This window comes from Podarcis cretensis (assembly GCF_951804945.1).
Source record: "Podarcis cretensis genome assembly, chromosome: 11".
Taxonomy (NCBI): Eukaryota; Metazoa; Chordata; class Lepidosauria; order Squamata; family Lacertidae; genus Podarcis; species Podarcis cretensis.
The window spans coordinates 65,288,061-65,312,217 of record NC_137180.1 but is presented as its reverse complement, the minus strand read 5'-3'; the positions used below and the strand labels follow the sequence as shown (position 1 = coordinate 65,312,217).

Below are 24,157 nucleotides of genomic sequence, written 5' to 3'. Positions count from 1 at the left end.
TCCTTAAGGAAACCAGCCCTGAGTGCTCACTGGAAGTACAGAATCCTGAAGCTGAGGCTCCAAGACTTTGGCCACCTCATGTGAAGAGAAGACTCCCTGGAAAAGACCCTGATGCTGGGAAAGATGGAGGGCCCAAGGAGAAGGGGACGACAGAGGACGAGATGGCTGGACAGTGTTCTCGAAGCTACCAGCATGAGGGAGGCAGTGGAAGACAGGAGTGCCTGGTATGCTCTGGTCCAGGGGGTCACAAAGAGGCAGACACGACTAAACAACAAAAGTCCAGCACCCTGTTCTCACAGTAGCCCAGCAGACGCCTTTGTGAAACCCGCAGGCAGGATTCGACCACAAGACCCTCTCCCCTCCTGTGGTTTCCAGTAATTGGCCTTGAGAAGCACTTTTGCCTCTAACAACGGAGGCAGAGAAGAGCCATCGATAGCCTTCTCCTGCTCCGTGAATTTGTCCAGTCCTCTTTTACAGACATCCAAGCTGGTGTCCTCCTGTGGAAGGGAGTTCCAAAGTTCCACTGTGTCAAGAAGGACTTTCTTTTATCTGTTCTGATTCTCCCGACGTCCGGCTTACTTGAAGGTCCACAACTTCTAGTGTGATGAGAGAGGGAGGGAAACTGGTCCCCATCCGCTCTCTCCATGCCAGGCACCAATTAAAAAAATTCAATCCTGCTTCCTCTCCGTCGTCTTTTCTCTAAACTAAAAGGTTCCAAAACGCTTTCAACTTCCCTTGTCACTGCATCCCGTTTATCATTTTGCTTGGCCTTTTCTGAATCTTTTCGAACTCTGCCATACACTTTCTGAGGCCAGGCGACCAGAACTGTACACCCTCATCCAAATGCTGTTGCACCATAAATTTATATAATGGCATACAATTTTGAAAGTTGGAACTCCCAGCCTATTGATATCAGGCAGACGCCTTCCCTGTATTCTTTTCAGTGCCTGCCAAAAACGTCCTGGTTTAGGCAAGCATACCCAGATGCTTAGCAATGCTGTTGTGGGTTTCATCCGTTTTGGTATTTTAACTCTTTGTATGTTTCAAAGTACGGTTGCAAACCTTTCTTGATCTTATTGTTTTATCTTTTTCCAAACTGCTTTGGGTTTTGTTTTTTACAATCAAGCAGCGCATACATTTTATGAAACAGATAAAGTAAATAAATAAGTTGCATGCACATGTTCCAGAGGGCTCACACACGCACATTGATTAAGCCTCCCATCCTCAGCGCTTGATCCAAGCCTGAGCCACAGAAGGGTCCATATCATGCCTGGGGTTTGGAGAATTTCCCTGGCCTCCCACCTCACAAGTCCCCTCCAAGCTCTCCCTGCACTGCCATACTTCAAACTGCGGTTTCTCCTGGTGAAACCCGACCCGACTCTCTCTTTCCAGAGACAAAGCAGGGCAAGAGCTCCAGTTCCAGGCCAAGAGGCTCGGTTTGGCTTCTGGAGCTGAAAAGGGAGCGTAAAGTCTGTTTGAAAGAGATGGCAGGCAGGCAGGCAGGGGACCCCATGATGGGCCTTGGGCTAAGGGCAGAGACTGTAAACTTACTATTTTATTTATTTATTGCATTTATTTGTTGTTGTTGAGTCGTTTAGTTGTGTCGGACTCTTCGTGAACCCCTGGACCAGAGCACGTCTTCCACTGTCTCCCGCAGTTTGATCAAACTCATGCTGCTTCAAGAACACTATCCAACCATCTCGACCCCTGTCGTCCCCTTCTCCTTGTGCGCTCCATCTTTCCCAACATCAGGGTCTTTTCCAGGGAGTCTTCTCTTCTCCTGAGGTGGCCAAAGTCTTGGAGCCTCAGCTTCAGGATCTGTCCTTCCAGTGAGCACTCAGGGCTGATTTCCTTCAGAATGGAGAGGTTGGATCTTCTTGCAGTCCATGGGACTCTCCAGAGTCTCCTCCAGCACCAGAATTCAAAAGCATCCATTCTTCGGCGATCAGCCTTCTTTATGGTCCAGCTCTCACTTCCATACATCACTACTGGGAAAACCATAGCTTTTACTAAACGGACCTTTGTCGGCAAGGTGATGTCTCTGCTTTTTAAGATGCTGTCTAGGTTTGTCATTGCTTTTCTCCCAAGAAACAGGCGTCCTTTAATTTCGTGACTGCTGTCACCATCTGCAGTGATCATGGAGCCCAAGAAGGTAAAATCTCTCACTGCCTCCATTTATATATCCCACTTTTTCCTCCCAAGGAGCTCCAGGTGACCACACATATATGCTTCTGCATTTAATCCCCACAACAACCCTGCAAAGGAGGTTAGACTTGAGGGGCAGCGACTGCCCTCCACAAGGTCACCCAGTGAGCATCACATGGCCAAGCAGGGCTTGGAACCCAGGTCTCTCCCAGGTCTCGGTCCAACACTCTAACCACTATACCACGCTGTCTGACTGAGAAAAGGGACAAGGCCATTACACTGGAGAAGACCCGGTCAGCCAGACTTTCTTCCGAGCTGATTGACAGGGTGTTCTGCTCACGTACAGAACTGAACAGTTTTTATAGGGATGTCAATGTTATCGCAACTTGATTCATGGGAGGCCACAATAAATTTGCTGTGAAAAGAAAAGGAAAACTCAGGAAAATGGCCTTGCTGGTCAAAAGCACTGAATCATTCCACACTTCCTTCACAGTTCACCTTTTAAACTTTCAGCCACCTTCATATTTTTACACTCTAACAGAGATGTGACTCAGACTTGCAGACCCCAAACCCAGACACTCAGCTTCCATAATACCAAGATGTTCCTGTGGGCCAACATGTCTCAAAGCCTTAATTACATTGCTAATTGTTTAGCATGTGCAATTAATTGTATTCCCTCTTTGCAGCAACCCTGGGAAAACAGTCCCCAACTGCATCCTAGGCAAGAATATTAGAAACTGGGCCAATTTCTTTTCATTCTTTCTTTATTGCAGTTTTATTTATTTATTAAAGTTCTTATGTTACATCGGTAAACATTATCATATTACATCACAAGGCTTATTATACTGTAATTTTCAGCATGTATAAAAGTTTATATACCGTATTTTTCGCTCTATAACACGCTCCCAACCATAACACGCACATAGTTTTTAGAGGAGGAAAACAAGAAAAAAAAATATTCTAAACGAAAAAGCGGATATATGATTTTTGTGGTTCATGCTGTGGCCACAGACATGTGATCTGACGGTGAGTTTGGGGTAGCCCAATGCAAAGATCGTGAGGATCCAAGTGGATCCGTGCTTTGTAACCACGTTTTTGCACCACTGCGGCCCCAGGCAACAGTGGGTGTGTGATTTTTTTTGGTGCAAGCTGTAGCCATGGACATGCTATGTGATCTGATGGTGAATTTGGGGTGACCCAGTGCAAAAATCCTGAGGATCCATGTGGATCCGTGCTTTGTAACCATGTTTTAAGTGGGGAGGGAAGGAAAAGCACTCAAGGGACAAGGAACACACATGGGGTGGGTGGAGAAGGATGCTGTTAATAATGCAGAAGAGGGGTATAATAGGAGAAGGCTCTTATAAGAGGAGTGGGGAGGAGAGATAGATAGATAGATAGATAGATAGATAGATAGATAGATAGATAGATGAGAGAGAGAGAGAGAGAGAGAGAGAGAGAGGGAGCCTGCTTGCAAAAAACTTTGCTGTTATTTAGCGAGTGGGGAGGAGAGAGGGACAGAGAGCCTGCTTGCTTTAAAGGAGCCAACTGGACAGGAGCCGCTTACACTCGTGTAAGCGGCTCCTCTCCTCTCCTCTCCCGCTTTGCTCCTTTGCAGAAGCAGGCTCTCTGTCCCTCTCTCCTCCCCACTCAGTGGCTCTTCTCCCGCTTTGCTGTTTCAAAGCGAGCCACGGAGGAGGGAAGGAAGGGGAACCATGGATCCTCTGCTCACGACTGCAGCAGATCCCCCCGCCATCCGTAGGCATTCCCACCACAACACGCACAGACATTTCCCCTTACTTTCTAGGAGAAAAAAAGTGAGTGTTATGGTGCGAAAAATACGGTACTTAAAGGAAAGAAAAAAACAACACAACGACAAAAAACTATTCCAAAATCATATATATACCAACACTTTGGACTTCCTGTCTATCCTGTTGTATATTCCTTTTTTTACAAATGAATGTACTCTTATTATTGTATATTTATTTGCAATTTATCTAATACATTGCTATATCAATATGTACCCTTGGTCTTATTTCTCAACTCAATCTCTCTCCAACGTCAATCGAATGCTAGCATAGATAGTGAACCTTTACTGTATTTTTGAACCTATATCTTATATCTATCCCACTTTTCCATAAATTTTTGAGAAATCAGGCAATTTCTAATGCAGCTGGTTTGCTGCACGAGGCTCATGTAAAATCCAAGCAGTTATTGGCACGATGCACAGGCAACCTGAACAACTCACTGCTGCAACACATGTTAGTAATCACAAGCTTAAATGGCTCTTTAAAAGTGTCCAAGACTTGGGAGACCAGAGTTCAAATTCCCACTCAGCTATGGAACATGCTGGGTCACCTGGGGCCAGACTCAGTCTCCTAGGCTGACCTACCCTACAGGGTTGTTGTGAGGATGAAATAAGGAAGGGGAGAACCACGTGTGCCAGGCTATAAATGTCATAATAATAAAATAGATAAGATTTGCTCTTGCCTGGACTTCCTGTTTGGCTGCCATAGCGAACGGCTGTCCCCATCACACCAGAGCCTTTTTGTATGGAATTTGAGGATAACATGGGAGTAATTATCCTCCCAAACCCCCCCAGGGCTGGGGGGGCAGCTTCACCCGCAGATCGTCCGATACCTGATGCCCATCTGGAAGGAATGAGGAGGCAGGGGGCACTAGGTACAAAGCACCAGGCGTTTTTGGCAACTCTCCAAAGCTGTCAACATGAGCAGCGGACACCTGCTTTTTAAGATGAAATTTGGACTTAATTAACAGGCATGCTCTGAACTAGGGGAGGTAAAGTATTCTGCTTATTGACTCAGCCACTGGGTGCCAAAGATTTGATCTGGAGAAGGACCATCATTGCAATTGGACTGGTATGTCGGAACGGAAGGGCGGGGTGAGCCTCCATTATTTCTCTTTGATATATTTTGCATTTGCTATTCTACCTGGCAAACCTCTTTCGAAAGACTAACTGCCTGACTTTTGAAGTACGCAAGCAGGATTGAAAGAATCTTTTACTATCGTGATGATTATGGTTTAACTACAGAATTGACTGTGTGACATTGGACTATGATTTTGGCAATCACTTTCTATAAAAAAGAATTTATGATGGGAATCATGGTATTCTTGCTGAAGCACAGGTTTATTAACTTATTAATAGATAGATAGATAGATAGATAGATAGATAGATAGATATAGATATAGATATAGATATAGATATAGATATAGATATAGATATAGATATAGATATAGATATAGATATATAGATATATATAGATAGTCTTGCTCTTGCTCTTGCCTAGCCCCCACCCCCGCCCCAGGCTATGAGACAAACACATAAAAAACAAAACAAACCCAGGCTGGCATGGGATGCTACATTCACAAGAAGAAACAGAACGCTTGAGGTTTTTGGACTGGCAACGTTTCCCCCCTACAAAGCTAATTCCTTGTGGTTTCTTATTAGCCGAGTTATGACAACTTTGCCGTCTTTATAAAAGCTGTCAAGTTCTTTATGCAAGCAGATGAACAGCCTGCCCAGGAGAGAGTCTGGCTGGCGGGGTCTTCTCCAGCACAATTGCCCTGTGTAAATAAACACGGGGTCTTGAACAGACCTTTACCCCTTTAAGGTTCTCAAAGGGTGCAGCATGCCACCCTGGTGTGGCATGAATGGATGGCAAGTGTGGCAGGAAGATTCAAGGACAAAGAAACATTTAAACATTTCAATGTGGTAAACCATATTATCAAAATATTTTTTTCTTTGCAAAATGTGGATACAGTGGTACCCTCAGATTACAGATGCTTCAGGTTACAGACTCCGCTAACCCAGAAATAGTACCTCAGGTTAAGAACACAACCCCAGAATCGGTCACGACTGGACCTAATGGTCAGGGGTCCCTTTACCTTTAAATAATTTATTTAACTAAAACAATAACATTATTGCATATGTATCCATGTTTGCTAACTGATGTGGTCAAACGATTAAAAAACACTCATCCTTAGATTGAGTTTTGGCACATATGAAAAACAAATCCTTATTTCCTGATGAATAACCTTTGGACTATAATGTAACTTAAATAGAAAAGATGTTTCCTCCAAAAGCATTTTATTTTAAAAATCCCAAATTAAATAAAAAAAAAATCTGATTTAAATTTTAAAAAATCCAATTTATTTTATTTTTAAAAATCATTTATTTTTATCCACCCTGATTTGTACCCTAAGGCCATTTGAGTCTCCACTTCTTAACACTCACATTTCCTCATGAGTTCCTCATAGGAAATGTGTCTGGTGTATAGTACTGGCCAGGATGCAGATGGATGGATCTCAAAGCTGGGCAACATCTCAGCTCATTAATGAGGTGCAAATTGCTGAGGTTTATACATCTTATTACTCCACCACCCAGGTGCTAATGGGACTTAGTCCTCCCTGGCGTGAGACCCCACTCCTGTGAATTAGCCTGCCTGATGCAGGCATATTCCTGGGGCGCCCCCATCCTGACAAACAGAGGCAAGCTGGTGAGCAAGGAAGTGCCACCTGCTCCACACTGTCCTATGTGTGTGACAGATTGGTTTGCACTGGTATCTCTGTCGGCTTCCCTGAAGGACATGTTAAATGAGAAGAGTGTCAGCTGCAAACCACAAGCTCAGTTGGTGGTAAAGGTAAAGGGACCCCTGACCATTAGGTCCAGTCACTGACGAATCTGGGGTTGCGGCGCTCATCTCGCTTTACTGGCCGAAGGAGCTGGCATACAGCTTCCAGGTCATGTGGCCAGCATGACTAAGCTGCTTCTGGTGAACCAGAGCAGTGCACGGAAACACCGTTTACCTTCCTGCCGGAGCGGTACCTATTTATCTACTTGCACTTTTATGTGCTTTCAAACTGCTAGGTGGGCAGGAGCAGGGACCGAGCAACGGGAGCTCACCCCGTCGCAGGGATTCAAACCGCCGACCTTCCGATTGGCAAGTCCTACGCTCTGTGGTCTCTGCGCTACCCGTATGGACCACAAGCTTAACATGAGTCAACAGGGTGATGCAGCGGCAATAAAAGCTAACACTGTTCTCGGCTGCTTCAACAGAAGTACAGTTGTACCTTGGTTCCCAAACGCCAAAAACCCAGAAGTATGTGCTCTAGTTTGCAAATGTTTTTCGGAAGCCAAACATCCTATACGGCTGTTGGCTATTGTTTCTGGGGCACCTGGACCAGGGGTAGGCAACCTAAGACCCATAGGCCGGATGCGGCCCAATCGCCTTCTAAATCCAGCCAGCGGACACTCCAGGAATCCGTGTGTTTTTACATGAGTAGAATGTGTCCTTTTATTTAAAATGCATCTCTGGGTTATTTGTGGGGCATAGGAATTCGTTCATTATTTTTTTCCCCAAAATATAGTCAGGCCCACCACATGGTCTGAGGGACGGTGGACCGGCCCATGGCTGAAAAAGGTTGCTGACCCCTGGTCTGGACCAATCAGAAGCTGCACCTTGGTTTTTGAACATTTCAGAAGTCAAACGGAACTTCCGGAACGGATTAAGTTTGGCACTTTTGTCATTTATTTTGAATTTTTGTTTTTGAGGCTTTTTCAGTTCATTTGTTTTTGGGACTATGTGGAATCCAGTTCAGCTACTGATTGGTGGATTGTGTGACTGCGGAAATGGATAAAAGCCCCCTACCAAAAAATGACTATCATCAGTGCAGGTAAGAATTTTTTTAAAAAAACTTCTATAATCTACAATACTGTCTTATTTATTTTATAGTACAGTACATTGATTATTGCTTTCCTTTTATGGATCAATGGTATCGTTAGGTAGCAAAATTCATGTTAAGTTGCTGTTTTAGGGGTTGCTTTTAAAAGTCTGGACTTTCTATGGGAAAGCGTGCATTGGTTTTGGAATGAACTTCTGGAATTAAGTTTGAGAACTAAGGTCCCACTATATACGGTAGTTTCCAGACCAAGGGAAGCAATAGCCTTTTAAATTGTGTGCAGGGGTTATTGTTTTTGTTTGTTACTCTGTTCTGTATTTTTGTGCTTTTATATTGTAAACTGCCTTGTGATCCTTGCATGAAGGGTGGTATAGAAATTTAACATATAAAACAAAACAAAACAAAACAAAACAAAACAAAACAAAACAAAACAAAACAAAACAAAACAAAACAAAACAAAACAAAACAAAACAAAATAGAAGAAGCTTGGCCTTCTCTGCAGAAGGTTAGATTTCTAGGTAAAAGCGTTTTGTTCCATGGAGGAGCATTCTGTGATGTGAGTCCCCACCTGCAGTCCCACGCAATACAATCCAGACATAAATTTACTGCCTCATCTGTTGTTTACAAGACCCAGATCCAAGAGACGACGGTGATATAAGAGGCCTAGAAAACAATCCACTGCGTTGGTGCAAGATGGGTTATATTTAAATGCCAGGAGCCAGGAGCATTCCTGGGGAAGCAGCCTGTCCCTATGGAAACTGAGACGCCTGAACATGTGTCCGTCAACAGAGAATCCTGGCTCCACACTTGACAGTTGCCGGTCGTCAACCATTTTACTGCGCGTTGCACAACATGCCCCGTCTGGCTCTGCAAAACGGCAGCAACCCAGCAGGGCTTTAAGCGATTCAGCCACCGAACTAAAGGCTCTTGTCAATGACCCGCCTTCCCCATCCTTTAAGGATCTTAGGAACATTATCGCCAGGTCAGCTCATGATCTGCAAATCGCTTTGCAGATCCATTTCCACAAAGCGGGAAGTGCAAACATATGACACACCCACAGAAAAGATATACCCAGATTCTGAGCTAACAATGCACAAAGTAATGTCAAATGCCAGACTGTTTTCTTTTTTTAATGTATTCTTATCTATTTGCTTTTGTTGTGGCAAAAGGGCAGTACAGAGGTACCTTGGTTCTCAAACACCTTGGAATCCAAACACTGCAAACCTGAAAGTACAGTGTTCCGTTCGCAAACTTTTTTCAGAAGCTGAACGTGCTCTGTTTTGAGTGTTACGCTTCCGTTTTGAGTGCCACACTTCTGTTTTGAGTGTTACACTAACAATTTGAGCGTTATGCCTCCGATCTGAGTGCCACACTTCCATTTTGAGTGTTACACCAAGTTCTGTCTGTTTTTGCTAATTATTTTGCATTTTTGTTTTTGCGGCTTTTGTTTTGTTTTTCTGACTGTGTGGAACCCAGTTCAGCTACTGATTGATTGTGTGACTGCAGTACATTGTTTATTGCTTATGGATCAATGGTCTCGTTAGATAGTAAAATTCAGGTTAATTTGCTGTTTTAGGGGTTGTTTTTAAAAGTCTGGAACGGATTAATCCGTTTTGCATTACTTTCTATGGGAAAGTGCACCTTGGTTTTGGAACGCTTTGGTTTTGGAATCAACTTCCAGAACGGATTAAGTTTGAGAACCAAGGGAGCACTGTATTTAAATACAGTGGTGCCCCGCAAGATGAATGCCTCGCAAGACGGAAAACTCACTAGACGAAAGAGTTTTCCGTTTTGGAGGTGCTTCGCAAAACGAATTTCCTATGAGCTTGCTTCGCAAGACAAAAATGTCTTGCGAGTTCCTGCGGGTTTTTTTTCCTTCCCCCCCACTTTTTCTAAGCCGCTAAGCCGCTTATCCGCTTATCCACTAAGCCAATAAGCCGCTAAAAGCCGCTAAACCGCTAATAGCGCTAATCCGCTAAGCCGTCAATGGGGCTTGCTTCGCAAGACAAAAAAACCTCTAGACGAAGAGACTCGCAGAACGGATTCTTTTCGTCTTGCGAGGCATCACTGTAATTGAAATGAATACGGAACAGACAGTCATCTCTGCTTGTGTTCAGTGGGACACTGTCTCTAGGCTTGGAGAAAACAACTCCATTCACAAATAAGCACACACATATTTGGGTTCACACTAAGCAAAGCAGACTAAGCCAGGGCATCACATCTGGGCAGTGATATTGAGACGCAATGCAAGGAGAGGTGAAAGGCATGCCGTGGCCCTGATGGCTGGATCAGGAGATGACCTGGTCCTGTGTGTTCCTCGAATCCTAGAATTCATTGTGTCCCTCTCTGGTGCTCCAGCTGCCTCAAAGGAGGCCCACTTGGCACCATCTCAGCAAAGGTCTCCACTGCACGGACACCCACTCCAAAATGTTATGAGAACATAGGACAAGTTTGCTGGATCAGTCAATGGTCCATCCATCGGTCATCCTGGGCTTGCAATGGCCAACCAGACGCCCGCGGAAGCCTGCAAGCTGCGCATGAGCCCGGCAGCACCTGCCAGCAACTGGAATTCAGAAGCACAATGCTGCAAAGGATTGTGGCATTATCAGATTGATGCTTGCAAAATTTTTTATTCTGGAATAAATCAGTACAGTGGTACCTCGGGTTACATACGCCTCCGTTTTGGAACGTTTCAGTTCCCGAATGCCAAAAACCTGGAAGTAAATGCTCCGGTTTTCGAACGTTTTCTAGAAGCCAAATGTCCAACGTGCCTTCCACTTGACTGCAGGAAGCTTGACAGCTGAGGCACGGCTTCTGAACATTTTGGAAGCTGAACGGGCTTCCAGAATGGATTATGTTAAAAAATCGGGGTTTGACTGCACTCAGCGAGAACATCGACGTCACAGTATAGGAAGAGCCTGGCTGCTGGATCAAACCAAAAACACATCAAGCTCAGCATCTTCCGTTTGTCAGCTCTTCTGGAAAAAGCATGCCTGTATCCCACATGAAGGCTTTCAGCAAAGGAAAGGGGTGGTCCAGCCTCTGCAATCCGTCACACACACATGGAAGTCAGACATGACTTGTCACCAGATCCCATCATTCCTCTGCTCCACCGCAAAACAACAACCCCTTTGGACATACACAGAATGGCGTCTTCTATGGATGAAACTGAATGGTCTAGAATCGGAACATCCCTGCAATTACTCAGAGGGTACACATGTACACAGGCCCTTCAGAATTTAACCTCCTTTAGTCAGGCCTGTAAGACAGAGCCTTTAATTTAAATTCAGCCTGATCTTCTATTTCCCTTTTCTTCCCTCCCCCTCCCCTTTTATGAAGATTACCTGCTTTGAGACCCCACAGCTAATTCTCCCCTGGCTTCCTTGCTGGCCCAAGTAGGATTAATTCAGCCAGCTAGCCCTGGTGATTATCTAATGTTTATTAGATGGATTTCCCCTAAATTGATTTTTGATTTTTGAATTTTATTGCTATTCATGTTTTATACTGCATTTTATGCTGTTTTTACAATTAAGTGATTTAAATTTGTTTTTAGCCGCCCTGAGCCCAGTTTTTGAACCAGGGCAGGGTATAAATAAAATTATTATTATTATTATTATTATTATTATTATTATTATTATTATTACACAGATGGGAAAACAATGAGTTGCACAAGAAAAGCCGTACTGATTGGCACGTGCTGGCTGGCGAAGCACTGTAGGACCCACTACTCTGCAAAAACCTCCAACCCGTGTGCATTTAATCCATGACGAGAGAATGTCCACACTGCAAGCCTGGCAACACAACCCCTTAAGCCTCTTGCCGTGAGGCTCCCTTGCATTTTCCCTTAAAAATTCAGACTTCTTTCCAAAAGCGTCCAGACCTTGTGACTCAGTTTCACACAGGCAGAGGAGGACGCTCAAAACATTGGAGCGAAACGCCACGCCAGCTTTCAACATCTATGCCTGGCTATTCCAGTGGGCTTCAGAATTTTCTAGCTGCAGAGAGCCCTTTCCAAGTCGACGTGTGTCTGCCGAGCGACGGCTTGTTGCAGAGAATTGTGGGAAGCATCCCAGGGCGTTCACGCGAGGTGCCGGCCAATCTTGCTGGGCGTCACTGTGGCTCTGTGTAAACGGAGAACGCGTCCGGGAACACACCAAACAACACTCGCCTGCATTTGTGCATCGCAGGAGTTGATCGGTGGCGGCGGTCAAGCCCATCTTTCAGGGAAATCTGCTTTGTAGCACTGACCTTCTCACTCTGGAACCGCAAATCACCTCCAAGAAAGCCTCAGTTTCTCCGGGACAGATGCTCATTTTCGTATGACATGTATAATAACTCAGTGAGTCCCCTGTGCCCGTTTCCCACAAGTGTAGTTTAAAATGAAAAAGGAAATCTTCATTAGCTGGCATGCAGATTTCTATTTTTAAAATGGCTGTTTTCCACTTTCTACACCTCATTAACCAGCTTCACACTTTTCGGACCAAAAAGCATTTTTAGCACCACTTCCGAACGTGTCCTTAGATGCTCCATTAAAAAATGCCAAGGTGCACAAACTAAGTACGAACGTGTATTTGGGGCACATCCGCTGCACTAACTCGCATTCGTTGCCTATCACTTTAGCATCACTTCACCGGAAGAATCCCAGGAACTGTGGCTGGCAAAATGCTCTGGATCCTGTTAGGCGCTCCTAGCCCCCCACTCAAAAACTAAAGTTCTCAGGAGTTCCTGTGAAGAGGGGATCTGATTGTCAAACCAGTTTTCACTCATATAGGGTTTAGAGTTTCAGGAAATACCTCTCAGGATTTATGAGCAGGAAGGCAAAACAGGGAACAAAAAGCAATGATCAGCTCCATCTGTGCACACTGAGAGAAGCAACATCTGACTGAATTGTCCCCATTTCACTGAGTCCAGAAAATTACCATCTGTGTGCCCGGAATTCAAATCACCTCATACACAACAGGGCAGAGTCCTAGATTTTCAAACTGCATTTTGAAGAAGCACAATTAAAATAAATCTATTTGCTGAAAGAGCTCTTCAGAAGGCCGCACAGAATCACCACCGCCTCGACCGTATTGTTTCATCTGCTGAGTCCTTAGAGAAGGCCGGGTGCCATTTTGCCAAGATGGAAGCCAAAGAGTTCTTTGACTGGGTTGCTGATGGGCTTGTGGTTCTTATAGCAGCTCAAGGTAAAGGGACTCCTGACCATTAGGTCCAGTCATGACTGCCTCTGGGGTTGCGGCGCTTATCTCGCTTTATTGGCCGAGGGAGCCGGCGTACAGCTTCCGGGTCATGTGGCCAGCATGACTAAGCCGCTTCTGGAGAACCAGAGCAGTGCATGGAAATGCCATTTACCTTCCCGCCGGAGCGGTACCTACTTGCACTTTGACGTCTTTCAAACTGCTAGGTTGGCAGGAGCAGGGACCGAGCAACGGGAGCTCACCCCATCACAGGGATTCGAACCACCGACCTTCTGATTGGCAAGTCCTAGGCTCTGTGGTTTAACTCACAGCGCCACCCGCGTCTCCTTATAGGAGCTACTACTATGCTATAAGATCCACTGTCCGGTGATATCATATATGAGTTTGTACTACTGATGAAGCCCAAGACGGCGAAACAAGGCTAATATTCCAGAAATCCTTGTTGAACTACAACAACCTTTCGTGTGGATTGTTGGACTCTATGAACAGACAGGTGGAATAGACCCTTTCACATATATGGACCTTATGCATAAACTGATTAGTGAATGAACTGATCCACTGGGTCTCCTATGTTTTTCGTTAAACTTTATGAGCTACTTCTCTTGAAATCTACAATTCAGTACAATGAATAGTATATATTATTTTTTCAAACATACAGCCGGTTATGTCTTGTGTGTTTATTGAATGGGCTTGTGCTTCTGACAATAAGAAGTATTATAAGAGAGGGCTCGATGTTACCTTCAAATGTCTGCTCTGAATCTTCAACTGGGCTCTCTCCCTTAATTTCCTAGCTTCAAGACAACATGACAACCCATCCAACCATTTTTAAAAACTCCCTCGGAAGGTGGTGGACTCCCCTTTGCTAGAGAGCTTGAATGACCTTTTGTCAGGGGTTCTTTAGCCATGACTGCCACATTGAAGGGGGTTGGACTAGATGACCGCTGGGGTCCCCTCCCAGAACTACAATTCTGTGAGTCTCTGTGCCACCCAAACCAAGACTACCAGCCTTGCTACCAGGTTCCTTCCCACCAGAGATGGCAGGGGTTGAAAGTGGGCACCTTCTGTGTATCAAAAGCTCAGCACCTGCCACCTTTCCTGTCTCTACAATGGGACCACCTCTCCTTGCTTCCCACTGTGGCAGAGCTCCCATGGCAACAGACCGATGCTGGATCTTCCGGTGGTAACTTCGAAGGCTCCTGGCGAGCCGGACAATTTATTTTATTGCCTGCTCCACTCTAAAGGCTCAGGGAAGGCAATAAAATGAATAGAGACATAAGACCTCATTAAAACTGAATTTCCTTCCAATGCTGAAATCCATATTTTGAAACCCAAACCCTCCAGCTTTTTCCTCTTTCAGGAAAGGACAGAAATGCCAAACTCTGAATGTCCTGCAACATGTGATTTGGTTTTTTATTTTGTAAAGGGTGCTCTTGAAAACGTACAGAATGGATTTCTATCAGAACTGAACGGTCACAGCTAAGCTGCACGAACCTTGGAAGAGGGGAAAGCGCTTTCAGGCAGGCTTCACCCCATAACAGTTAACCTGGGGGGCTTTACCCCTCAACAAGGAGTGGCCAGAGCTCAGGGACAGACCAAAGGTCCCGGGTTCAAAAGCATCAGGTGATGATGATGAGGCCATCTTCAGCACAGTTGAATTGTGGAACTCCCTGCCACAGGAGGCAGGGATGGCTGCCAACCTAGATGGCTTTAAAAGAGGAGTAGACAAACTTGTGGAGGTTGTTGCTGTCAATGGCCAGGATGACTATGCTCTGCCTCTGCAGTTGGAGGCAGCCAGGCTTCCGAATCCCAGTTGCTGGAAACCACAGGAAGGGAGAGGCCTATAGAGCCTGGATTCTGCTTGGAGGTTTCACATAAGCATTTAGTCGGTCCCTGTGAGAACAGGATGCTGGACCAGATGGGCCACTGGCCTGATCCAGCAAGATCTTCTCATGTTAGAATGAGTCTTTCACTCATCCTGCCATAAGGTAAGGTAATGCCACAGAAGACAGAATCAGAATTCAAAATGACCTTTACAGATTGGAGTACTGGGCGCAAGCTCACAAAATGAATTTCAACAGGGACAAATCTAAGTTAAGCACTTAGGTAGGAAGAACCAGATGCACATATATAAGATGAGGAACATCTGGCTTACCAGTAGGAGACGTGAAAAAGATCCAGGGGTCTTAGGACCACAAGCTTAACATGAGTGAACAGTGTGATGCACTAGCAAAAGAAGTGGATGCTATTCTAGGTGGCACCAACAGAAGTCTAGTGTCCAGATCAAGGGAAATAATAGTATCACTCTCTTCTGCCTTGATCAGGCCACACCTGGAATACTGTGCCCAATTCTGGGCACCACAATAAGAAGGATGGTGGCAAGCTGGAAGGTGTGCAGAGTAGGGCAACCAAGATGGTCAAGGGTCTGGAAACCAAGCCTGATGAGGAACGGTTGAAGGAGCTGGGGAAGTTTAGCCTGCAAGAGAGGATATTGAGAGGAGGTATAAGAGCCATCTTCAAATATCTCAAGGGCTGTCACATAGAAGATGGAGCAAGTTTGTTTTCTCCTGTTCTGGAGGGGAGGATTCGAACCAATAGCTCCAAGTTGCAAGAAAGGAGATTCCGACTAAACATCAGGAATATGTTTCTGATAGTATGAGCTATTTGACAATGGAATGGTCTCCCTTGGGAGGTTGTGGATTCTCCTCCATTGGACGTTTTCAAGCAGAGGTTGGATGGCCATCAGTCAGGGATGCTTTAGCTGAGATTCCTGCATTTCAGGGGGTTGGACTAGATGACCCCTGGGGTCCCTTCCGAGATTCTAAGATTCTATGATCTTTGTCCAAAGACAGATTTCCCCTTGGAAATCCAGCTGAGCAAAAGCACATTTCCTCTCTGACATTTAAAATGCCACCTTCAGCTCAAATTCTGAGCCTGCCTGGAGATGAGGAACTCAAATGCTGCCAAGATACGCGGATGATGACTCCTCATGCCCCTTTCACGCCACAGCCATGCAGTTGCTGGCATTTGAACACACCGGCCAAGTGGGCTCCAAAAAACATTTGGCGTTGTCTACCAGATTGCAACATCTGCTTGGGTAGCTAACGCTACCAATTCGGCCACTTGGGAAGGGAGTATGTGGAAATGGGTCTCTTGATTTCAGCCTTCCCAAAAAATCCAGAATGACACAATTCATCTAGGTTGTGAAAGCATCACAGAATGTTGGATTTGGGAGGGATATTGAAGGCCTAGAAGGCTGATCGCTGAAGAATTTATGCTTTTGAATTCTGGTGCTGGAGGAGACTCTTGAGAGTCCCATGGACTGCAAGAAGATCAAACCTCTCCATTCTGAAGGAAATCAGCCCTGAGTGCTCACTGGAAGGTCAGATCCTGAAGCTGAGGATCCAAGACTTTGACAACCTCATGAGAAGAGAAGACTCCCTGGAAAAGACCCTGATGTTGGGAAAGATTGAGGGCACAAGGAGAAGGGGACGATGGAGGACGAGATGGAGGGACAGTGTTCTCGAAGCTACCAGCATGAGTTTGACCAAACTGCGGGAGGCAGTGGAAGACAGGAGTGCCTGGCGTGCTCTGAGTTGGACACAACCGAAAAACTACAAAAACAATAAGAACAAGCACGAAGGAGGTTTCCCAGTGGAAGACAGGAGTGCCTGGTGTGCTCTGGTCCAGGGGGTCACGAAGAGTCGGACACGACTAAACGACTCAACAACAACAACAAATTGAAGGCCTAGGAATCTACAGCATCCCTGACTGGTGATGGCCACCACTTCCTTGAGGCAGACTGTTCCACTGTTGAACGGCTCTTGCCATTAGGAAATTTCTCGTAATGTTCATAGCAAAAAAAAAAAAAAAAAAAGCTGCCGCCTTGCAGTTTCCACCCTCCAATGCTGGTCCTTCCCTCTGGAGCAACGGGAGAACAAGAGTTTGCTCCATCTTCTGTGTGAGACAGCCCAGCAGGTATCTGAAAACCTCTGCCATGGCTCACATTAATATAAGCATGAGAAAAGCCTGCTGGAGCAATGGCCCATCTAGTCCAGTGTCCTGTTCTCAAAATGGCCGGACAGTTACCCCACTGGGAAACCTGCAAGCATCTGAGCACACGAGTAGCCCTCTCCCTTCCTGCCGTCTCCAGTGGCTGGTATTCAGAAACCGTTCTGCCTCCAATTGTAATTATTATTATTATTATTATTATTATTATTATTATTATTTATCATTTCTGCCCCGCCCACCTGGCTGGCCTCCCCCAGCCACTTTGGGTGGCTTTCAACAGTACATTAAAAACAGAATAAAACTTCAAACATTAAAAACTTCCCTATGCAGGGCTGCATTCAGATGTCTTCTAAAAGTCAGGTAGTTGTTTATTTCCTTGACATCTGATGGGAGGGTATTCCACAGGGCGGGCGCCACTACCGAGAAGGCCCTCTGCCTGGTTCCCTGTAACTTCTTGCAGTGAGGGTCAGAAGGTCCTCGGTTCTGGATCTCAGTGTCTGGGCTGAACGATGGGGGTGGAGACGCTCCTTCAGGTATACTGGGCCGAGGCCGTTTAGGGCCAAATATAGCCTTCCTGACTAGTAGCCATCAGAAGAACCTTACACACCATAAATCTGTCTAATCTTTTAAAGCTATCCAATTTGGTGGCCGTCACTACCTCCTTGTGGCAGGGAGTTCCGTAGTTGAACTGTGCACTGTGCGAGTATCTTCTCCCAACATTTAGCTTCCTCGGATGCCCCCCAGCTGGGTTCCAGTATTATGAGATTTTGCTCTCCAATTTCTCCATGCCATGGGTTTATAAACATCCATCATGCCACGTTTTTAACTTGCCTTTTCTCAAAAATAGAAAGTCCTAAATGCTGCAACCTTTCTCCATCCCCTTGATAATTTTCATCGCCCTCTTTCTAAACCTTTCCCACAATAATCCACAATAATCTTCTCTTCTCCAGGCAGAACATACACAGATCTTTCTGTTGTGCTCCAGAGCAACTGAACTATATCAGTACCAGAGAAAGTAAACTGCAATGGAGCCAGAGAACTATAAAGGCAGAAAAATTGAAGCCAATTTCTCCGCCTTCACAGAGACTGTGCACAGCAATGGGTTAAACAGAAATAAAACCAAAACAACTTATTTAGTTAATAAATGGCTAATAAAAGAGCAGCGATTTAATTGTTTGAGGACCTAGCTCATCCCACCCTGGAGACTCCGAGGGCAGTTAACAGATTAAACAAACGAAGCATCCACTTTAAATCCAATTTGGCATCAAAACTCAATTGGTCTCTTAACCCCACCACCGTCTCTCTGCTTGTCCCCTGCAACAGAAGCCACCCCAAGCAGATTGTGCACGGCTTTCAAAAGGTTACAGCACTGGGCTTTGATTAATCTCCGAGGGAGAGCGTTCCATAAATGCAGGGTCCGCATGCCGAAACTTTCTACATACCCCTCCTGGTTTATGGCCCCATTAAAAGGTTGCTTTGGGTTGACCTTGGAGAGTTGGATGAGATATAATCGACCAGGGCGGCTGCTGCTGTTGCTACTGTCACTGCAGCTAGGGTAATAAGTCTGGCAAAGCTTCAGCTCAGAAGATCTAGAGAAACATTTCGGCTTAGACAGCCTGAGTGGAAGTCTGAGCAACTCGTACAAAAACAACAGCACGAAGCAGCCTGCACCACCATCGCAGTAGCGCAGCAGAGTTAACTTTTACCAGCAGGAAATAAATTTGGAAGCTTCTTTTTTGAATGCTAAAGTGGTAAGAGTTTTGGAATATATTTATTAAATGCCGTAAAGCAGCTTTGTGAGGGTTTTTGTGCCCTAAATGGTGGAGCAAATACATTTAGCAAGGAAACGGCTGCAGCCCTGACGACGCTCTCCCTCGCTGTGCGGAAAACACGTTGTAAAAACAGCCCGAGACTTGTGTGCAGTGCGCTCTGCAAAACGCTTTGAACTCAGCTGCACAGGACTGAACGCTTCCCAACGCTCTGACTCAGATACGAGAGAGTCCACCGCGTGCGGTGACCCCGTTGACGCAGGGGTCCCAGAGTGCTGACTCAGTGGATTGTGACTCAGCGATGCTGTGTCGCCTCTGGAGGAGCCAAGCTCCTTCTGCCGGGATCGGCCAGAGGAACCCAGCCCGGCGCCCTCGGAGCATGCCCCATGTGCCATAAAACACATGCACGGCATAGGGATGGAGAGGTTCAGGATCCTTCAGACAACCCGTTTCCCCTAGTAGTATCTAAACCACTTATGACCCACGGGATTTCTCCTCTGCCTGGTGCAACTGGACAGCACCATGCTCCGGAAGCCACAACTACTAGTCTCCCTTGTCCTTCGGAGAGCGCAGGAGCATTCCTGCCGTCCTGTGGCAAGAGCTTACCTTCAAGACCTGGTGCTGCCTCTGCTGCCTCTGCAGTTCCCCATGGCCTCGCAGCCGCCGCCAGATCACAAAAACTCTGGGAAAAGAAAGAAAGGAAAGGGGGGTTGGTGGAGGGGGGCCGCTATTCTTGACGCTGGCTGCAGCCGGAGAGCTGGGAACACACCCACCCAATCCCCACCGCGACCCCCGCTTCTGCCCCTCGCCCAAGCCTCCCTGCAGCCCAAGCCCCCTCCCCTCGGCAGCCGCCCCACTGCACCCAACCCGAGCCCCTCGCCTACCCGTAACCTGAGGCTCTGGCAGGAGCCGAACAGCAACTGCTCTGTTAACAAGCAGAACGGCAGCCAAAGCAGCCCAGCGGCTCCTGCCTGCTAAGCTCGAGAGGAAAGCAAAACCATTTCCCCCCACCTCCCTCCCCCCACCAGCCCAGCCACACGCTGGAGAAATTCCTAAAAATAATGTCAAAAGCAAAGCGCTTGTAAAAAAGTTGGGCGGCTGGGGAATGGAGTGGGGGAGCCGGGGGCCGGGTTCGATTTCAGGCTGCAGATACCAGGAGCAAAAGGCAAGGGCTTCCCTGGCTCTCCCCTTTGCAGGCAGAGTTTCCGGGATGAGGAAAAAGCAAGCAAGGACAGTAGCATCATCTCCCAGAGCAAAAGGCAACCTGCGCAGGTGTGGGTATCGGTGGGCAAGGGAGAGGAGGAGGAGGCAATCCGGAGTGCTGTGAAAAAATCACGCACAAATCGCACAATTGCTGTGAGCAGGATCACACTCTGCAGGAGCTAATGGCCACTTGAGCAAAGAATGGGGCTTGAGGATATTACCTGAGAGGCAATGGGGTTGTGGGTGAAAGCATATAGAAAGGGCCTGCTGGGTCAGATGTCCCAGAGAAAAGCCCACGTCTTCCAGCAAATGGGATTCAGAAGCATTGCAAAGCAGAGCAGAGCCGTTCCACTGAGTTCCAGTGTTAATAATAATAATAATAATAATAATAATAATAATAATTTATACCTCACCCATCTGGCAGGGTTTCCCCAGCCACTCTGGGCAGCTTCCAACAGAATATTAAAATACAATATCTGAAGAAGAAGAAGAAGAAGAAGACTCTCCTTTCTCCACCTGCTACATCCTATTGTGTTTACAGTGGTACCTCAGGTTACATACGCTTCAGGTTACAGACTCCGCTAACCCAGAAATATTGCTTCAGGTTAAGAAATTTGCTTCAGGATGAGAACAGAAATCGTGCTCTGGTGGCGCAGCAACAGCAGGAGGCCCCATTAGCTAAAGTGGTGCTTCAGGTTAAGAACAGTTTCAGGTTAAGAACGGACCTCCGGAACAAATTAAGTACTTAACCCGAGGTACCACTGTATTACGAAACTCAACAATACAGTACAGAGCAGGGCATGAGCACATTACAGTTGTAAGGTGCTTCCTCTACGCCAGCTTGTTTCAGTACTTACAAACAACCCTGCAAGGTAGGTCAGCGCTGTCACCCCCATTCTGGGGTAGAGGGGGCACCGAGGTGGGGAGAGCATGGCTGCCTACAACCACCTAACAAGCTGACTGAGGTTCACCTTGTTTAGTTATCTTTGGGAAGTCAGCGCGAGGGCTGGGCAGGGGGCTTCAAATTTCAGCCTTGCGACAAGGCACTGTGGGGCTCACAGGTTCCATGCCAAAGTGCTTTTGCAGCCCACGTGGCATAAAAAGTTGGACCGCCCAACTCTGTCATGGAGCATAGGAAGGAGCCTTATACTAAGCAGAGAACTCGGTCCATCGCGGGTGATGCTGTGGGTTAAACCACAGAGCCTAGGATTTGCCGATCAGAAGGTCGGCGGTTTGAATCCCCATGACGGGGTGAGCTCCCATTGCTCGTTCCCTGCTCCTGCCAACCTAGCAGTTCGAAAGCACATCAAAGTGCAAGTAGATAAATAGGTATCGCTCCGGCAGGAAGGTAAATGGCGTTTCCATGCGCTGCTCTGGTTCAGCTTAGTCATGTTGGCCACATGACCCAGAAGCTGTACGCTGGCTCCCTCGGCTTATAGAGCGAGATGAGCGCCGCAACCCCAGAGTTAGCCACGACTGGATCTAATGGTCAGGGGTCCCTTTACCTTTACCTAGCTCAATACTGTATTGTCTACCCTGACTGGAAGCTGGAGATGCCAGAGGGAATGGAGTCTCTGAGCTTTGGGCAAGTGGCTAGACCAGACCTCTAGACTAGAGGTGCTCAGCTGAGCTGGGAGGGGTCCTGATTCTGCTGCTACCCCTCCCTCCCTCCAGAAAGAAGGGGTCAAAGGGCTCCCCAGGCACCTGGGTCCCTTAGCCGCCTGCCCGTTCCTCATGGCTTCCACCGCCACCCTTTCAAAACCACAGCTGGGCAACCTCTTTCCTGCTGGATGGCTCTCCGTAGCTGTGCTTTGGCTAGCGACGCCTCCTGGCCCAGGGCAGGGCATAGCCACAAGCCGGCTTCCAAGCACGGAGGCACTCAGGTCAGCCAGCAGGCGAGCTCCAAAGCAAACAGCCCACTGCCGCTCCCGTGCTCCTTCGCTCACTGGGACGGGAGCGCTGCATTCCAGCCGTGCAAAACAGCCCTCTGCCGCTTCCAAAACAAAGGCCCCTTTGGGCTCCAGGCAGCTCCAAGCACACCTGAGAAACAGCCCCTCGAAAGGCGCTGGGCCATCGATTTGGTCTGGGAAGAGGGGGGTCCTGTTAACCTCTCAACTCCCAGGGAAAAGGAAAAGTCATGGGGTTTGGAAAGGCAGAATGTGGAGGGGGCGATGCAAGGTCTGTTCTCTTCCCACCCATAAATCACGTTCTGCTTGGCGCTGGCCTTGCCAAGCCATGTGGTGGCCATCGCCACAGCAACCTCATGTCAGAAACAAATCACAGAAGAGGCTAGGCCTCTTGTCCCACAGCAGCAGATATGGGCAGGATTCGTTGCAGGAACGCCGCACCCCCAAAGAGACTAATCACAGGTCTGCGGAGATGCTGAAAGGCAACAGCCGACTGCGTCAGATGCCAGGCATGGGAATCGGCACAGCACAATGTGCATTTTACAGGGAGAGAAAGAAAGTTCCATAAATCCTGAGAGGTCAGGCTTGAGAAAGGAGTTGAAGTTGTTCCATCAGACTGCAGAGCTGGGGGTGGGGGAGGGGGGGAGCAAAGCAGGGCCAGGCCATCTCTTCCGCTGAGAGATCAGCTGCCTTTGGCCCTCGCTCAATTGCCACCTGGCAGCAGAGATGCCATCAGGTCACCCAAAACTGTCTGAATCACAGTTGCCTGTTATCAGAACTGTAACGCTAAGAGCTAGTGCACAAGCATGTTTTCCCCCTTCCCATTTATTTGTTTATTTCAGAAATTTATATACCACTTGACTGTAAAAACAAGCAAACAAACAAACAGTACATAAGTGATACAAACAATTGTATCACTTATGTACTTATTTACCGTACTGTATACTCTGTTGTATTGTAATGCTTTGGTTATTTTTCCTTTTCCTTTTGTACCTTGGTTTTCAAACAGCTTAGTTCTCGTTTTGGCTCCTGTATGTCACAAGCCTGGAAGTGACTGTTCCGGTTTGCGAACTATTTTTGGAAGCCAAACACTCAATGGGGCTTCCATTTGGCTGCAGAAGCTTCTGCTGGCCTCACTTTGGTTTACGAACGTTTTGGAAGTCGAACGGACTTCGGGAATGGATTCCATTCGATTTCCAAGGTACGATTGTATTCATATTTCTTTTATTTCATATTTTTTTCAGTGAAAACTTCTAATAACTCACTCACTCACTCACTCTAAACGATCAAGTTCTTACAAATGTGGAACGGGTATCAAAGAGTCCCAAGGAGCTGCTAGGCTCCAAAACCCCAGAGAAGACGCTTAGGAGAGATCATGCCTTTATGGAATCCTCTGAGGAGGGGAAACCACAAGAGAGGACCGACTCCTGAACCTTGACTGGTGGTTGTGCAAATCTGGCTTCTAAAGCCTCACTACGTGATACTTCTTCTTTTTTCTTTTGTATTTTTATTTAGATTTTCCATCATACAATTTAATTAAAAAAAGAGAAATAATACATAACAGAAAAGAAACCTTAAATCATCATACAATATCCAAAAAGGAAAAAGAAAAAAACATAAACAAAATAAAATAAACCCACCACCCTGTTTAACTTCCCTCCACCACTACACATCTTCCCTAGAATCAATTTTACACTTATCAGTGCATTCTGATTGTTTTTATTTTCTCTGTATACATACATATGTCATTGATAATTTATTGTTTTGATGCATTTCATTCTTAATCTAAGCATGTTAGCATGTCTTTTTTGGAGCAATTTCTTGTCATAGAATCATCAAAGCATTGCCATTCGTTTTTTAGGTTTTGATTTGACTGCTGTTGTATGGATGCTGTTAATTTAGCCAGTTTTAAATATTCATTTAATTCGAGAATCCATTCCTCCTTGGTATGTAGTTCTTTAGCTTTCCATTTAGATGCTATTACTATCCTAGCTGCGGTGGTCGCATATAAGAAAATTCTTTTATTCGATTTTGGTATTTCTTTTTCTAAAAGGCCCAGTCTACCCACGGACTGTCTCGCCAGAGTGGTGCATGCTCTGGTTATCTCTCGCTTGGACTACTGCCATGCGCTCTATATGGGGCTACCTTTGAAGGTGACCCGGAAACTACAACTAATCCAGAATGCAGCAGCTAGACTGGTGACTGGGGGTGGCTGCCGAGACCACATAAC

At 46.4% G+C, this 24,157-nt stretch overlaps 1 protein-coding gene across 3 annotated transcripts in view; it reads right to left on the bottom strand.

The window, feature by feature from the left end:
* The window catches only part of IL11RA (interleukin 11 receptor subunit alpha), a 155,651-nt gene that overhangs the window by 61,837 nt on the left and 69,657 nt on the right, over window positions 1-24,157 (bottom strand). Inside the window, exons 1-3 of one of the 3 annotated variants that reach the window (XM_079995023.1) lie at window positions 19,702-19,771; window positions 19,424-19,499; window positions 18,491-18,637 (exon numbers count right to left, since the gene is read on the bottom strand). The gene's annotated coding sequence lies outside the window, so the exon portion shown is untranslated. Of the gene's footprint in view, window positions 1-18,490; window positions 18,638-19,423; window positions 19,500-19,701; window positions 19,772-24,157 lie in introns of those variants that run through there. The other 2 variants (XM_079995021.1, XM_079995024.1) reach the window with 2 other exon arrangements.